Consider the following 19,215-nt stretch of genomic DNA (forward strand, 5'->3'; position numbering starts at 1 on the left):
TCTGCAGGGTCAATGGCAGCAGAAAATTTGAAGATAGTGTACATAAAACAGGTTTTACGTACAGACTATCCTTGAAGACTATCCTGTCTTTGAAGGACTTGCACAAAATTTTCTGCTACTCCACCTGATGTTAGGCAGGAAAGGCACTGCTGAATTTCAAGAATAGTTTAAAGTTTCCTAGAAGGTAACAGGCAATTGCTGGCAGAGGAACCTGTTTAAAACCCATCTTTACTGAAGTTAAAGGCATAATTCCCACTGAATTCTCAATGGCAAAAAGGTTTACGTAGAGTATATAGGCTGCCACAGGCAAGAAAACATGTTCCCTAGAATCTTCTCACAGAAGGTTTTATTTTTGGATATGGTCTTTATAGTCAAACAATGCAGTGTTTTACATCTGCACAAATAAGTAATTTCTTTTTCACAAACTTACAGTTTTGGAGACAGAAGGGACTAATATACTACCATCTAATCTGACACAGGCCAGACATTTATACAGCTGTTTTAGTAACGAGTCCAATAACTTATGTGTAGTTAAAATGCACCATCCAGTAGAGCATCTGATCTTGATTTGAGAACTTCATAAATTCGCCAAAGTCAACATATTATCTGCACATCATTTTAGTGCTTTTTGCTTTTGTTTGGGCCCCTCCACTGTTAAAAAAACAGGTCTCATTTCTTGTTTGAATGTGTCTGTGTCTAGCTTCCTATTAGTTCACGGTCTGTACTTTCTCTGCCATACTACAGACTCATTAAGGGCACTTCTCTTAAATTATTTACAAAGGTATGTTAGACATCTCTTGGTCTCCTCTTTGATATGAGGAAGAGACTGAGCTTTTGATAAGTTACTCTCCCCATCTTTGAGATGTGTGAGCTGCCTCATAGCATGCTGTCTTCTTAGCCCAGTTTTTACACTATGGCTGTGTACAGAAAAAAATGGGCAGCACAAAATCCCTGTGCTTTGCCGATACCACCTCTTTTGTCTGTGTCTTCCTCACTTGAGACTGGGCCTCCCATCCTACCCGTAAGATGTGCTTTTTTAGAGTTGTTCAATTTTGGCTTGCATCCACATCTTTTTTTTTTTTTTTTTTTTTTTTCTGGGGGAGTTCCTTCACTTAACTGAGCCCAGAAGTCTCTGTATGTTCGTGTTTCCTTATGCAAACAATCTGCATCTTTTTCCAAGAGAAGGTTGTACATAGCAGCAGGTTCTGGAAAACTCTTTCTCACAGCTATAAATTTGAAGAGATTTTATCTTTCTCTGGGTAAAATCTTTGAAAACAGCTGTTGTCTCCATTTGAAAGAAAAGAGCATAGATAAGCCATCCTTAAAAATGCATAAGCATGGAAAGTCAAAATAACGTTTCCAGACATTAAGAAACAAATTCTAACATTTGGACCGTGCTTGGTGTGAAGTTCCGCGAGGGATGAGGAGGTCCTTACTTTGTTCAGAGCTATTCATCAGTCCCAAAATACTGCCCTCAACTTACCCATCAGAAGAGGACACCCCTGTAGTAGCCTTTGTCTATACTGCAAATGAAGACTACCTGAGGCAGATCTTGGATTCTGGCCCATTTATAGTACATTTAGAGGACCTAAAGAGGATCTTTAGAAGATCTTCAACTGTCTATGAGAAACACTTTCTAAGGCATCCCTCTTTGCAAGTCCCATTGTGCAATCTCCTTCTTCACTTTCTGAGTTTCCTCATAGGAATTCCTGAACATGTTCGTCTTCATTTTTACCAATAAGTGATGCCCTTTGGGATCCCCTGTGGAGCTGTGAAGCTCAGGGTAAGTACCTGCTAGAGAAATAGAGGCATCCCTGGAGCAAAGGACATTGGGAAGAAGGCCAGGCAACTCAAATGTGATGCATTTATTACTATGGGACTGTAGGAAAAGCCCTCTTCCCTTTACCCATCCCAATTTTCTTTTTCATTAGCCTCCTGACGCTAACCTCTGAATAACTTCTAAAGTAAACAGCCCATAAATATTGCACGAGTCTCCAATACTAAAAGCTGATAAAGTTTACAGCACTTATAAAATAAATAGAAGGAAATGCTTTTCAGTTTCCTATTTATAGGTCTCAGGAGGAATCTCAGGTATGATTTATCACTTCAATTTTAACTGTATTAGTCTCCCCCTATCACATACACACAACTCTTTTCCTTGGTCATTCTTTTTTTTTTTCTCATACACAGCTGCTTCCTCTTTTCCCTGTAGACGTGCTCACACCCGCATAGCCATTTGCCCTCCACATCCTTTGCTAACAGGCAGGAGACTGTGTGCTCTTTTACAGAGTGTTGAGTGCCATCAGTTTTCACCAGAGTCAGCAGGCGTTGAGGGTTCTCAGCATCACACAAGGGGCTCTCAGCAACACATAATGCAAAGGAAAAAAAAAAAAAAAAGCTACTTTTTTCAAGTAAATGTGGCACGAGGCCAAAGAAGGATTAAAAAAGAGGGAGGCAACATTTTGGATGTGGGTGGATCATTAAAGCACAGAGAATATAGTTAACATAGGGTATGTTTCTTTTTAGGGCATTCCTATACACTTTCCAAGTGTTAATGTTTCTAAATATGCAGTATTCATTCTCAATTGCTAGGGGATTGCACTTGAGCATATAAGTGGACTCTGGCTAATAATACCCTTTTTCTTGGGGGAAAGGAACATCATTTCTTCTATTTTATAGAAGGGGAGAGAGGCATACTTAGGGCCACATTTCACGTGTCTAAATAATTTGATTTTGTTCCAAAGGTGCACTTCTTAAGTGAATCTCTTGGTTGTTCCCCATTTACTTTCCCATTTAAATCGAAAAACCTGTTTCAGGAATATATCTGCTTCTGGGCACTCAGCCCATGGAACCAGACTACAGCTAGACCAACCTAAACCCTCCAAAATGTGTACAATGTAGACATCAGATCCTCGGTACTAGCTGTTATGCTTTAGAGCTCCATTCCTATTACATTGCAGTATTTGCTAATGTGGCAAGCCACGCAACCACCACAGCTTTTGACGCCACTGCATCCTAACTGCATTTTCCTTTCCTGGTTCTGTCTTAAAAACAAACAAACAAAAATGCCTTTCATGATTGTGATTGAAATAAATATGTTTGAAAATCCCCCAGGGTGCACCTCCCGTGTTTTTCTCCCCAGGAGGTTGGATTGATACTAGAACAGGAAGAAAGGTAAAAGGGTGACTGCCAAAAACAGGAGCCCACGGAGCTGGAATCTAATTTACCTAAGGAAATTAAAACTGCTGCTTCTGATACTGCTGATGTGAAGCTGCCATCTCCTCATCACAGGAGAGGGGAACTGCGGTTTCAGTGACACGAAACTGCTTGCTAGGAGTGACCAAAATGAATGAGGAAGGTGAGGGGGAATGGATCACAGCAGAAAGGTTCAACAGTGCAGGGAAAGAAAATGAGAGCTGCAAACTTCTGGGTGTGGGGAAAGAGGAATTCTTCAAGACACACACAGAAAAAACTGGTGTGGGGTGGAGAGGATGCTGCAGTCACAGAGCGTTTCTATCCCCATGTGTCAAGAAGTGCTGCTTCTGTTTGGAACTTGTAAGGCCCTTCTTACAGCTTCTTCCTGTGTCTTCTGGTATCAGTCTCTCCTGCCACTTATGAAATATTGTCTTGTCAGCACTGCCGTTCTCCAGGGCCTGTCCCCTTCCTTCTCCAGCCTCCATTGCTCTGGTGAGGGCTACACCTTCAACCACATCTGGTCAAACCACCACCCTTTTGTTATTCAGGCTATCAGGCAGCATGAATAAACCTTTAATTGTTTGCTGATTTATACCCCACTGACCACGCTGTTGTCTCCTATTGACAGCAGCTATGGATGCGCTTTTCTATCTGCTCAGGGCAAAGGCAATTAGTCAATTAATATCAACTCAGTTCCTTTCCAGTTCAAAGCTTACACAAACATTGTGGTCCCAGGGAACCACTTCTGGACACAAAGTGTCATATTCTGGTTTCACTTGTCTTTTACCTTATTTAATAAATTTGACCTGCTGTGGAATATTGGTATACATTCATTGCTTTCAGGAAACATTGAAGCTTTAAGAAGGCAACCATAACTTCAGATGATTTGTACTTCCACCATTTAAATCATCCTGTTGTTATTTTGAGACTGCTGAGCATGAGGCTTGTTTCAGCTGAGCTTAGACATCTAAAAACCAGGTATCTGATATGCACATGAATTCAGGCTCTCTTTATTATCAGTGGGGATACACAGGTGGCTACAAATAATGTTCCTTCCATCTGTTAGAGAAATCTCTCAGAATCAGACAAATGCTCCCTAGGTTAGGAAGCTTGTCTGGCCATGTTGCCCATATCATTAATGCAATGTGTGGGCTCCTTCAGAGGGACGAATTAAAGAACACTTTGCTGCTTCAGGATGTAGGAAGAGATCTGGAGAAGGCACCGAGAAAGCTGGTCTGTAGCCACAGGTTTGGCATGGGGCTAGCTTTCTGTGCAGATGCCTCTCTTACTAAAAGATCCCACTGAGCATCAGCAGGGCGGTGCCTTTTGGTTGCAGTCCAGCATCTGGCACATGAGTTATTCAGGATTTGCACGACAACAGGGAATTCCTGAGCTTCTTACACAGTAGCTGCTGGGTGATCCTTTTCTCCCAACCTCGCTGACCAGGGCTCACTCTCCATCTTCACAAGGCCTTTCTACAGCGCATCTCTCTTACATCAGCGAAGAGGTTAATGAAGAAGCCACTTACTGCAGTCTGCCTAGGATAATAGCAGTCTCAGATGTTGAAATGCCTGGCAGATACTGCAAGGCCGAGCGGCAAATAAATATAGGAGCAAAGGAGAAGATGTGCGTGCTTGCTGAGGGGAATGAACAGGGTCTGGAGATGGCTGGGGGAAGCAGCCTGACAGGCAGCCATCAAAACCCAGGTGGATTTATTAGCCTGCCAAGAAGCAACAGGAGGAGGGAGATGCAGCGAAAGCAGTATGTTAAATTTAAATGTCAATCAGAAACATGAGCTATGGAGCACTGTGAATAGCCTCTAAAGACCAAGCCCAATGTGCCAAAGAGGCTTCCTTTCCAGCGGTCAGTTCTCCTGCCTGTCACTGAGCTGGGAGAATGGAGAGAGCCTTCCAAATCCAGAAAATGACACGGTTCCTATCCAGCCATTTTATTCTCTGCATCCTTAGGGTGACTCATGCTTCCTGATAACCATATCTCTGGCCATGAAGAACTGCAGGCATCACAGAAGAGCCCAGTCAAGACCAGGACTCATTTGGTGCTGCAGAGGAGATCACTAAAGATCAAACCAGACAGAATTTCCCTTCATAACAAGTTGGGAAGAAGAGACCAGGTGCCAATGTAGGGCTTGCATCCTCCCTGGTTTCGATCCTGGAAGAATGGGCTTCTGCAAGCTCAGTGATCTTCCTCTATGCCCCTTGGTCCAAAAGCTGAAAGATGCTTTCTTGCTCTGTCCTCAGAAAAGATAGAAGAGCAGCCCACTGAGCCCTATGTTATGTGACTGTACCTCAACATGGGACTGGTAGAGCTCCTCTGCAGGAAGAAATACCAGCATGGAAACTGCTCTACGCTCCATTCAGCAGTGAGCCTCGCTACTGAGATTGCCAATGAGAGCGAATGCAGCTAGCTCCAAACGAGCTGTGGTTTTAGTGGTATGGGCACCTGTCCACTAGGAAGTGCACTGAAACCTCCGATGCATTTCACGGGTTGTGCCAAAGACCCATCAAACACTAATAACATTCAATCACTGTTAACCAAGGCTGATTTTGGACCAGATGCTTGGAAGTGAAATACTACATATTCCACGACCAGCCCCTGCCATAAGTCAATTATACGTTGTAGTATTTGAAACCAATAAAACAGAGCTTTTTATTATATTCCATGGCTTTCTTTGGAAGGTATTGCAACCACAGTTGAGCTTGGAAAGTTCACACATAGCTTATTTTGTTTTCCTTAATGACTTTAGGTATATATCTCTTGTTACCAACCCTTTTATCCATGGGATGTTATTTTTTTAAATTGCAAAGAATATATTGTTTCCTTCTATTTCTGTCCAGCAATGAACTTCATGATCTTATTCTTTATTTAGATGCATTTGTTCGCCATTCAGACAGCATTAGTACTGCCCACAATTAGGATTCACTCTAATTCAAACGCCATCACTTACCACGCTCCCACCCACACAATTGGCAGCGAGGTCGGTGAGACCTTGGAGCATCTCGTGTGTAATGCTGGAGTCTGAACTGGGGTTTGGATCCACACAGAGATCTGTTCCAGCTCTAATGGGGTCCGGTCACTTTGCTGGGCAGTCAGATGTCACGGGATGCAAATGTTAGCCACATCTCCCACATATGAGCTATGGGTTAAAAGTGATTTTTAGTGCTTGAGCAGACTTAATCCAGAACTAGTTTATGTGAAGGCAACCTGCTTCTGGGTTCAGCTGGCTTTGAAAAACGCCTTTCAGATGGACAAAGCACATCTTGTCTGGAGCTTAGGTATCTCTGTATGGCGAATAACTGTATATACCTGATGCTTCTCAGAGATCACCTGTCAGCACGCAAGAAGGAGGAAAACTCCTGGAAGAAGGAAAATTTGGAGCACAAATACAAAAAAAACCAAACAACCACAAACCTGTTGTTTTGGTTTAATCTGAATTTATAAGATGAGGTGCGTCCACAGTTTCAGTGCCACAGTGGAAAAGAATAACGATGCTTAACAATGAAGAAAAGGTGAAAATAACACTTTTTTTTTTTTTAATTACAAGAGGAAAGTGATGGGAGGAGGGGTGATAAATTGAATACAACATATGATGTGAAAGCACACTAAATGAAAAGAGACAGACTTTCCCTCTCTCCCTGCCATATTAATAAAATAAATAATAAATAAAATAAAATAAAATAAAATCAAGGGAAGCTGCATTAAGAAAAGGCAGGCCTGCAAGGGGCAGGGAGATGCTGCTCTGTGGCAAGGTGAGAACTAATTCCCACCCCACGTCCTGCTCCTTCTTCTCCCCAGGACCTCTCGCCTCCCTCCCCCTTTCCCCTCCCCATCCGCCAGCCTCCAGCCTGCCATCCTTCAGCGGCTGCTCCCCTCTCATCCTGCGCTGTCTTTTTGACTTTAAGCAGTTCCCTAGCAACAGCTGGCTGCAGCAGAGAGGCAGAGCAGTGGACATTTTGCAGGCGCAGCGATGGGCAGGGCTTGGCTGGGCTGCAGGGTGCTGGGTATCCCCAGGACAGGGCGCGAGGTGGCACCAGCCTGCGACAGGAGGGTGGCACCTAACACCTAGGCTTGCCCCGTTCTTCTTCTTGCTTGAGAAAATGTTGCTCATTCTGCTTCATTGGAAATGTTTATTTGTCCTGACCAAAATAAGAGCGCTGATTTTTACAGATAATAGTGGACAGCCAAGGACCACGGGCACGCATCCCCTTCCACCAGCTCTGCTTCTGCAGATGCTTTGGCAGAGGGGAGGGTGGATGTCATCCAACATCCTTCCAACCTCACTGTTATTACTGACGTTGTTGTTACTCTTATTGTTTTTATCATCATTGTACTCCCCTTTTAATTTGCCCCAGAGAAACCAAACCTAACCTGCCCTGTGTTACTTCATGCAGCAGCCAGTCCTTCACCACCCACAGACTTCTCCCATCCAAGACTTCTCTCCCTCTGAGTCTTCCTCAGTCTTAACTTAGCTATAATGCCTCTGAAATATAAAACAACATTTTTAAAGCACAGAGAGTGATTTGGGAGCCCAACTGAAACAGACATTTAATAAAATTCGATCTCCTAAGTGCTGAAGTTACTCTGGCAAATATAATGCAAGCTTTTAAGCCATTTGGAGCAGCTTTTGAAAATTGGACCTGAACTCAGCACTGCGATATTCAGTTACTCCAGAAGACGTTAGTACAATAGTTAAATCTGTAAAGTGGGCATATACTTGTAGAAATCTATAAAGCCAAGTGATCAAAGAGTCTGACAAGACCCACAGTGTAAACAATACAGTTTAAAACAAAAGAAGAAAAAAGGCACAAGCGGGAAATGTTTTTCATCAGGGTGACCCCTGATGTTTGAACTCTGTGATGTTGGCGCGATCCAAGGTTTATTTCTCCTGCTTATTTCCAAGTTGTTTAACTCATACATTGAATAAAGGTGCAGAACTGTGTAAGAAATTATACATCTGCGTTGTGAATCCGACCTCACCCTCAGCCTTGCCTCTCTTCACGGCAGTGTTTTGTCCGTGCTTTGCTCAGCCCAGCACGGCCCAGCACTGGCAGCCCTGCCAGCTGGTGTACCTCCTGCGTGAACCACATCACTTACCCACTGCTTCGCCCCACCTCCTGCCACCTGGCACAGCGGCTGCGTCTCCCACCTTGCCTGCTCAGCACTCCTAGCACCGTCCCCTCTGCACCCTGTGTGTCTGGCAGCCAGCTGTGTGCTGGGCTGGGGGTCCCACAGCACGAAGGGGGTGGCAGCCCTGCGCAGCTGCTGCAGAAATAGTGTCTGCTAAGGGGATCCCACACTCAGACATGCCCCATGGAGGTGCACTGTCTGTAAGAAAAGACCTTTTCTTGCGAATTGCTGTGCCACCCGACATATTACAGTGGTTTAAGTCTGCTGTAAGGTAGGTAGTAGTATTAAGGTGAAGCCTTGCAAAGGATAACTATGTGCCTGGGCTCTCCTAGCCTGAAGAGGCACTATCTGTATGCTGCCTTTGCTGTCCTCTACATCAGCAGCAATCATCATTTCTGCTTGCATCCCCCTCACCTTCCACCACCATTCCCACCTTCCTAGCTCTCCCCCATGCCTCCACCCCTGTGACACCAGTCTCTGTCACAGGAGCCATTGTGCTCAGTAGGACAGGACAGGGGTGGATAGGATGGAGGAAGTACGTGTGAGCAGAGGGATGCTCAGGTAGAGAGAAGTGTTTGTGGGATTTAGGAAATAGGGCAAGTTGTAAACAGAGCCCATGTACTCCGAGGCACAAGGAAGGAGAGGTGGTGAGTGAAGTGGAGGAGAGGAAAACAGGCCCCACTGCTTGCTTGTGATCTCTCATAGATCCCCAGTCCCACTGCCATCTGCTCTTGCCCACACTCCTCCTGAAATCTACTGGCCTTTCCGTCACGCTGATGCTGCCCAAAGCACCACTAATCCTTCCCCTGCTCCCCCTCTTTTCAGCCTTTGGGACCTGCTCCCTTGTCCTTCTGCAATGCTGCAGAGCTCACTTTTCTCACCCCATAATGTGCTGACAGCAGGAAAATTCCCTGAGGCTGAAAACCCTTGAGCTGCTGGGGCTGCGACCCAATGGCCAGGAATTTACCTGCCAGGCAGCCTCACACCAGCCATGCCTGCTGTCACACCTCTGTCAGCTGCAAATAGCAGCTCCCTCCTTGATCCCAACACTCCACCGAGGCTTCCGTGGGGATGAGAACATGCCCACATCCTATGATCACACTTTTTTGCCTTTTTTATCCCTTCCAAACCTCTGTTATTATTATTATTTTCCTATTCCCTACTCCTCTGTATGTCTCTGGTCCTTTCTCTTCTTCTGCATTTCCTTCTTTTGGCAATATTCATTTTTCACCTTATCTCCAGTCCTAGATTTGCTTTTTGTCAACCACTGGGGCTTGGCAGCAAGCTAGTTAATTCTGACTAAGTGCCCTCATTGGACTTATGATGTGATTAATAGTGGAGCACAGGAGTTTGCACATCTCAGGCATTGTTTTAAGCTGTCCATTGTCTCAGGCAGGGACCACTGCTTTATTTATACCAGCTTGCATTCGATAGGTTGTCTCCCAAACCAGAGGCAAGACTTCTTTTGTTTCCAAAGGAATTCTTATGTACTTCAGAAGTATGCCATTTGGGCCACATAAACGTATGTTGGCCAGATGTTTAATACGCCCGTTTCAATGTGTTTTGCTGACAATAAAAGAATAATGAATGTTCCTGCAGGACAGTTTGATGTAGATTAGGATACAACAAATGCATTTTGACATACGAGTTTGACAGCAGAGCCAAAAAAAAAAAAGAAAAGAAAAAAGAAATGTAAATACTGTTCTTATTTTTCCTCTGTGAGCTTGATGTTTTATCCATAGCTCTAAGCATAGCATACGTTATGAGTTGACCAGCAATATACCGTAAAAACAAGACAAGCAAACACCCCAAACCCAGCACAATAAATGTCACATAAATCATCTCAAATAATGGGTGTGAAGAATTTGTTCTTCCTGGCTATACTCAGTGAGTATCAGTCACATTCCAGCAAGACTGAACTTGGTTAAGTAATAATCTGGAGTGTGTATATGTTCTACCTATAGAAATGATGACCTTAAAATATACCGAGACTACAATCGATCAAATTATGCTGTAATTTATATATCTCAAAATGCTATGGGAATTACTGGTTCTGTGTTGGTGTAACTGAAAGCAGCATTAGGCCTAAGATTTATGGCAGCAGTTTAGTACAGCAATAAGAGATTAACACACACACAAACACACAGTTTCTGCACTCAGTAAACCTCTACCAATCCCCAGTACTGCCACCAAAAGAAAATAGGATCTTCTCATCTGCAATAAAATATATTCTTTCTAAATTTGGTACTAGAAATGTTTATTCCTTGCACAGCTCAACCATATGAATAAAGAACTGAGAACGACTAGATCGATTCCAACACAAATCTGTTGGTATGCAGCGTATTGTATGTCATATGGAGTACTTCAAGTTACATGCTCAAATATGACACCAGTCAACATATTGGGAACTTGGAGTATGAAATCCTGGTTCTGCTAAAATCTTGGTGTAGTAGTCCCACAGTTTCCAATGGTTTGTTTCTGGACAGGTCTCACTTGTATCAGTGCTGGCATCCTTTTGCAGAGAACGGGCTACAGATGAAACTGGTGGGTGTGCTTGAAAATTGTTTTGCAGATAGAGCTGGTCGCTAGTGGTGTATTATCTTCTACATATTTAGCTCCTGTGGCCCTTAATGGCATTGTAAAGGGAAGATGGACACTGATACAGAGCTATAACCACCCCCAAAAGCTTATCTGTTGTCCATCATTGGATTCCAGAGCTTTTCCCTAGAAGAAAGGGCACTTCTCCATGAAATCAGGAAGCAGTAATGAAAATAGAAAAAAATAGCATTCAGAGGTATGACTTAAAAAAAGCCTGGGGCCAGACTAAGTGACATGGCATGAAGTTTGTGGGTCTTCACATTTAGAGTCATGAGCTTTTTTCCAACACTTCCAACAGGAGCAACTTATTTCTACCTAGTTCTCCCTCTCTGATCTGTGACATCTTTTCCCCTATTTATCTTTTTTTTTTTCTTTTTTATTTTTTTTCCTGGTATTTAGCTTTTCTGAGGAATGACTCCTCTCTCTTGTAATAAGGTACCACAGTGAGCATTCTAATGAACACCTGATCTCTGTTATGACACTGAGATCATACGGCAAGCAAACTAAAGGGTAAGCAGGGATGAAGATGGAAATATCATCTCTGCAAGGATATACAGAGATCTGATGTCACTAGAAGTCTTTTTGAAAAAGCCTCTGTTTCCCATAGGTGGGATTTCCTTGCCAAGTGTGTAAACCCAGAGGACTGTAGTCTCAGCCTGTGTTATGTAAGAATATGTAACAACAGCTAAAGCAGAAGAAAACATTTAGTGTAGTTTGGAAACCTTTCCCTGATAGTGGCCAACAGTGGTACTCTGGTAAGAATATAGAGCAGGGAGAGAATATAACAACCTTTTCCATGTATACTCTCCCAGCCTCCAGCAAATTTTGGCTCAAGAACTCCCTGTATAATACAGCAGCAGAGCCGCATCAGATAGCTTCAGATGTTTGTTTCTTCCAGGACTGTATCCGATTACTTCTGAAACACATAGGAACTTCCAGCATCCATAAAATCCTGATGAAAGGTACTGCACTACATGAAGGAGCAGTTTCCTTGCTCCATTTTGAACCTGCCACCTGCCTGCCTCAAACATGTGTTGTGCTGTGATTCCAGCACAGTGTTTCTGGCCTCTCCCCCAAGCTGAGGTGTGGGAAATCATGTCTGCAGACTCAGCAGTGCTATGTAGCGCACATCAGTGTGGGACAGATGCATAGGAGGTGGTGTTATTTTCATACCACTCCTCTTCGGCTTTCGAGAACTGAAAGGCTCCTTGACCTTCTGGTCCGTCTTATTAACTGTATCTGGTTTTCTGGTTTTCATGGATAGATGGACATGATGCCAAGGATTCCTGGCATAAGAAGTGGCCCGACTATCAAAAAGGAATCTGAAAAGAGTCTGCTATGATTTTGTTCCTTCCTCTGATTCACAGACATGTTTCAGTCTGCCAGTTAAAGCCCTGAAGTGACACAGGAGGTTATTCAGGGCCATTCTGTGGCGATGCAGCTGAGCAAAAAGTATGGTTTCCAACCTTACTAGCAGCTGTGCATGCTAAATACATGACTATCTTGCCAGCATGAAGAAGTCATGTGGCTCGACCAGCTTTTTCACTGTAGAAAGGATGGAAAAGATCTCCCAAGCTGTGCACAAAGCTGCACAGTACAGCCGCCTTCCTCCCACCACATCGCTCTGCGGTGGGTGTAAAGTAACACATTAAACACCTTTATAGCCATGTTAAGACTTCCGATTTTTTGATAAAGGTTCTTGGTATGTAAAAGAGAGTCTTTACATGCTTTTTCAGCCCTGAGTCACCAAGGTTCAGTACTGCTTATTGCAGAAATGCAAATGCAAGCTCAGGTCTGCTGATAGTGCTGCAGGGCCTAATGAGATGAGCGCACTGGGTTGTGCTCTCCGCTGTCCGCACACGCTGCCTGCCTCAGTACTGACAGTGACCGTGACAAAACGTCTGACAGCAGAAATAACAGTAACAACGCTGCATCAAAACTGGGGTTCCGCTCTCTCTCTTTTTTTTTTTTTTTTGGTGTGCCCTGACAAAAATGATCCCTCTCTTCCCTATGAATACCCTGCTCCATGCAGTGGTGTTGCCCCTCTTTCTTCCACCTCTCCCTTCTGCCTCTCAGGACGTCAGCATCCTTCAGCAGGAAGGGTTGTCCTTGTGCCTCACCCCTGGTGTCTCCTGTCCCTCCCCTTCCCCCGCAGGAATAGGCTGTTTTTTCTTCTCTCCTTCCAGTGCCTCCCTAACACGTCCACTGCCCACAAACCACTGAAGCAGCGCCTGTGCAGCACTGCCTGCGTTTAACGCCTGCTGCATTGTCTGTGCTGAGCACAAGTTGGATGTGGCAGGCGAAAGGCTTGTCTATGCCTTGTGAGCAAGGTTACAAGAGCAATATGACAGTGTTAACTGTTTCTTCCCTGAGCACACTGTCTGTGCCATGTCTCGAGCTCCTTCAGCAAACACAGATGAAAAACAGCTTGCTTGTATCTTCCACTGCGTTAGGCTAGCCTGGCTACTAAACCAGGTTCTTCTTAACAGAAACACTGTTGTGAGTACATTTGCATCTTACTCACACCTCACGTGTGTGGCTGCCGGTGTGCAAAGGTAAAAGATCCTTCTTCTAGGAGTTTTGGCCAGAGTGGCTTTTCCTCTATTGTAGCACAGTGGATGCTTTCCAGAGACCCAGAGCCAGTCTCTCTGTGCACAGCAATATAAAGAAGGGAGTCACCAAAGGGGGAAGGCTGTGGTGGAAAGAAGAGTTGATAAAGGACATGGGGTTCTCTCTGTTATGGAATATTTAGGAAAATATATGGAGATAGAACCAGTAGGGATGTTCTACAGGTTTCAAATATAAAACACAGGATTGTTGCACTGAGAGTGAGCAAGCGAAAGAGGGTTATATATTTGATGGCTGAAATACTGCCAGTCTCTCTCCCCCGCCTCGAAATATGTTCATGATGCCTAGACATAAAGTTCAGCGTTTCATTCCATCTCAATAGGGATTTTATGACTAAAGTGCCGAGGGTAAGAAAAGACCAATTTGTAGTTTTATTGATCAGGCTAAAGGTCAGGGGCAGACGTGTAGGTCATGGCGCCTCCTCTGAGCAGACGTGGGACCAAGCGCCTACCTTCTGAAAGCTGAAGAATGAGGTAGGGGAGGGGGAACTTACACTGATGAAACATGACAGCTGAGATGTCAATCATGACCAAATTGGACAGGCTCAGAAATAGGAGGTCTCACAACAACCATAACTTTGCCCCCATGCCGGCATGTTCTGGCAGAGGGGCTTGTACTATGTGTTTGCTCAGGCTGCCATGTGGTGTATGGGCAAACGCCAGGACACAATTTAATACAATAAAAACATAATTCATGCTGACGAAGTTTATGAGATCAAGTTTCCCAGTCCTAGCTGAACCACATAAAGCATATATTGCCACTACAGGCATTTTGGCTGAAACAGTAGGGGCTTCTGCTGCATGGAGATAGCCTGGAAGGTATTCGTCATCATGGCCCACTCTGGGCTGGCTGCAATAGTAGAACAACACAAAACTACATTGATTCATTGTCAGGAATTTACAGTTTAAACTTAAAATGTCATGAAGTGAAATGGTTTCCACAGCAATGTCAGTTTTTCTCCCCTATATATATTAATTTTGTCCTTATTTGCCCCTGTGAATCACCACCAAAAGCAAGGCTCGGTCTCTGGAGGATATTCTGTTCCTGGTGTCTCTGTGTTACATTTGCAGTGTAAACCTGTTTATAGCTGAGACTGTGCTTGCTGTGAAAGAGAGATAATCCAACACAACTTTAATTAAAAATGGTTGAAAGCTGATTTTTCTTCTGGCTGATAGAAACAATGACAAGAAGCTGCTGGTGTAATGTTGATGGGACCTACCTTCTGTCCTTAGTTTGCTCCTGCTGTCCCCTGGGGAGTGGCTCACATGTCCCAGAGCCCTGAAGCCAACTTGACCTTCATGCTTCTGGCAGACCTCTGCCTGGTGAAAAGGTCCTTATTAAGCAACCTGTGGCCCTCACAGCCTCTTCACCCTATTCTGATTCTCCCTGCTTACCCCATAATGTGTAGCAATAGGAGGGTCTCATAACTTCTCGCTATTTAAGGTACATGCAGGCCAGGTAAACAGGTGGCTTAATTTAGGTATTGCATTTCTTGATATTACTTCCTCAGGTTTAGTCCATACAAAGCAAAAATGGGGGGTTGTCTTACAGTAATTTTAATTTTCAGGTACAAAGGATGAAAGATTCCTAACTCATAAGTGACGGGCTAATACAGCTAAGCTTTCTGAAGAGGATCTGGAGAGCTAAAACTTACCCCTAAACTTCCCTTTCCTACGCTAGGCTGAAGGCAAACTAAGCCTGAAAAAAAGGCAAGGCTCCAAGTCCCTGAAGAAGATACCTCATTACAAGCACTAAATCTCTCTTAAGGATTTATCCTACCACTCAGACTGTCAGATGGTTTGATTAACATCTCATCATTTCACTAAATTTACAACCAAAAAAAAAAAAAATTTTGGTTATCAGTGTGAGTATTTCTTGGTAGCTGATCCTGGCTTGTGGTAAATAAAGCAGACCACAAGATGTCTTGGTATCACTTCAAGCTCTGTTTTCTCTGATTTTGGATTTAATGAAGATGCATTTAAAGGCCATGGGAAGTATAAGTTTAGGAATGGTATATGTTACATGTAAAGTCTATCAGGGACTGAGATGGTCCAACATACACACTAGGATGTACTTGCAAAAATTGCATGCAGAAATGTAGAACAGGCCTGCTTATATTTACCTTTCATATTCTCTAAGTTTGGATCATTTTTTCTTTGTCTGTTCTCTCCATATCCTAACAACTTTTGAACTCCAAGTGAAATCTGATTTTATTCTCCCCCCCGTCTATTTTCTCCCCATTTTTTCATCCTGTATTTCTTCTGCTTGTTGATTAGCTGAGCAATGAACTTCGTGATTGGATCTGAGGTCTAATGACGTGAAGCAGTGAATTGGTTAGCTAGTTACATAGCTAGCTGCTACACAGCTTGGTGGCTTCTGGATGGCTGCTGCACTAGGAGACAACTGGAGCCTCTTCTGGCTACAGCAATTTAGTTGTTGTGGTCAGCTGGGAGAGTGATGAAAACATGGATGTCTTGTCAAAGAGCTCATTCTAAAGGAACGGGTGCAGTTATGCTTAGACAAAATCAAGTAATAGCTATTTACACCTCAGTAGCAATCTTTATGCCCAACATATTTGAAGAGTTCAGTGTTAACTCCCAGCACCCACCTCCCTCCAATCTATACCTTTCCTCTGGACCTTGGAGCTAGAGAACTGGCCTAACATCACATAACAGGGATTGAATAGGCTAGGCTCTGCGTGTATTTAAATTACAGCCTTAATGCTCCATTAGCGTGCACTTCTATCGCCTTCATTACTTATATATTTGAATGCCTGGTAAATAGGTTGTTCTCATAGGGAAGAAGGAAGGGTCATATTTATTTAGTGTAATAAGAAAATACGAGAGGAGCAGAAAATAGAGAGCTGCCAGCAACTATACCTAGCATTTTGCAGCTGAGGGGGTTTGCATCGAACATTCATGCCTATTAGACCACATCAGATCTCATAATTAACTAATGGCAGTGTGGGGGAGACATTCCCTGGCTGAAGCCAAACAGCAGCTGCAGTGTCTGTGCTGTATCATATTGGGGAGCAAACCCTCAGTGTGGGGGCTTGGGAGGACAACAGCCAAGAATATCTTGAGCTGCAAATAGTTCAGTCAATGCCAGAGATGGGTAAAAGGCAGAGAACATTTGAGGGACAACACAGAAGGAAAGCTGGAGGCCAACAGGCAGCTACCACCAGTTTGATTTAGAAGAGCTGAGACAGTAGGGCTGCTTCATGTACATGGGTAAAATCACAGTCTCAGAAGAAGCTTACGTGTATGAAGAATCACTACTTTTGATCTCTGGTGTGTAATTGCAAGTTAGGGACACTGTGAAATATTACTGAGAAATTGAGCAGAAAGATTCAACAGCTATACACAGTGACATAAATAGGAACAGGGTGAGATCCAGGAGAGCTGAAATTAGGGAGGAAGATGGCTCTGGGGATAGGTCAAAATAGGATTATGAATAAATCCCAAATTAGAGATATATCCCTGGTTTAAGTCCCCAGGGAAGGGAAGCCCTCACCAGAACAGAAGCCTCCACAGGGCAGAGGAAACTGTTGAGCCGCGAGTGCTGGCCATTACTGCCAGGTATTTGTGGCACCGGCTGGTGGTGGTGGTAGCGTGTGACACATCTGCGGAGCTTCTCCATCTGAAAGTTATGCTATCGGGGCAAGCAGAAAGCAGAATGAAGCCCTGACATAAGCTTCACACCCTACTTCACCAGCAGCAGTGCACACCCTCCGCCTAAACCTCAATTTTCAGGGCACGAACTGGGGCAACAGCACAAGAGTGGGTGACGGTGGGATGTGACTGCTCAGCCCCTCACAGCCCCACCACTGTCACCCTGCTGCTCGCTGGACCAATGTGCACGGGCAGGGGGTCTAGACGGGTTTGGGAGCAGCTACAGCACGACACCAGCCGACCTTTCCCCATCCGCCCACCCCAGGGCAGTGTCGGGGGAGGCCGGGTCAGAAAATGGCGGCCCGGCGGGCAGGTCGCGCGGCCGTGGCGGTCGGGGCGCAGGCGGCGGCTGATGGCGGCCGGTTTCCATGGTGACCGCGGCGGGGGAAGGGGAGATGGCTGCAGAGACGCGAGGGGGAGCGCGGGCGGGGAGAGATGGCGGCGGGGATGGCGGCGCAGGGGCGGAGGCGCTGACCCTTCGCGTGGGAGGCAAAGGGCTCCCTGCAGCCCGATGTGCTTAGGGTGGGTGGCCGTGGGTCCCCTGCAGCCACACACTCCTCTCCCCTCAGGCATCCCTGTTTCAGGGGAGGAAGAGGAGGAGGAAGAGGGTGTGGAGATGCCACTGTCAGCAGCACTCGTGTTCATGGAGGTCTGGCCCGGTGGCTTGTTAAATATGGCTCTGCAGCAGCATCCTCCAAGGAGCTTTCTTGCGGCAAGACTGAAGGACACTGGCCCTTCTCCCTGTAAAATATTCAGCGGGTCAGCCCAGCCGCTTCCTCTGGTGGCAGCCCCTATGGCACCCCAGGGAGCACGGGGTCATCTTGGAGATGCTCTGGGTTTAGGTCAGGGTGTTCAGGAAGGTGCTTGGCGAGGAGAAAAGCCTGAGATGCGGCAAAGCACAGCTGGGATTCACAGGCAAAACAAACTGCCTGTGTAAATACATGGGCTTAGTATTCATACAGGAGTAAGTTCCAGAGTTCAGAATGGTTGTTACCGTATAGAAAAGTGCTTATCACCATGGTGACTGAGCAATGCTGTATCTTCCTAGGAATGGAAAGTTTCAGTCCCAGGGATCTGCGGCATATGACCAGTGGGTTAAATGCAACTGTCTTTACCTTTTAAATCCAGGGATCGTGATTTGTGTGACAACTGTATATATGCCCATGAAGCGAATTGGTTGGAATCAGCATGGCGTCCACCTGGTAGCTAGAGATACACAAAAAGGACACCACAAGTACCTGTTGGTGTCCATTTCAGGTAGTGTCTTCCAAAAAGAGTCTTGCATAAACTAAGGCAGCAGCAGGGAGTGCTGCAGGGAAGAAGGGGAGCACTGGAAGGGCTATCAGACTTCCCAGTTCTTTGAATAGCAGATTGTGTAGCATCTTAAGTCTAAAATGTCTTGGATTGAGTAGAGGTTGCCATTCACCGTGTTGTAGTTGAGGATCTTGATGCCCACCAGATGTTCAAGTCTATATTAAAGGTAGGCATAAATATAACAGCATATATTCATGTATAAATTTAATGTAAGTATGTTAAATGTTAGGCCAAAAGGATCTGATGAATCTTTTTGGGTTTGTTTTGCTTATTCTTGAGGCATTTGGGTAAAACTCTGTTATCTATTTCCAGGTGTACAAGAGCTTTCCTGGTGTTGTTCCCCTCTTCCTACCACCCACCAGGAGCAGACCTTAATCTAATCAAAAATATATTACTGCTCCCTACAAACTTGGTCCTCTTCAGGAATTCGTAAGTATCAACCTCAGAGCCTTGGAACCTCCCCTCTAAAAACCCTAATCATGGGTTGCTCCCCAAAAGGGTAACAACAAAACTGCCCTGAGTCACTGGCAGTTTCCTCAACTACTGCATGTCTAGCTAGGAAAAAGTTAGTTCTAGCCATAGTGTAGAGACTCGCTACTCACTGGTTCTCATACAAGGGCTCTGAACCAGGAAAACAAACACACAAACAAAAACAAACAAACAA

The sequence above is a fragment of the Cygnus atratus genome, chromosome 1 (assembly GCF_013377495.2).
Source record: "Cygnus atratus isolate AKBS03 ecotype Queensland, Australia chromosome 1, CAtr_DNAZoo_HiC_assembly, whole genome shotgun sequence".
NCBI classification, from domain to species: Eukaryota; Metazoa; Chordata; class Aves; order Anseriformes; family Anatidae; genus Cygnus; species Cygnus atratus.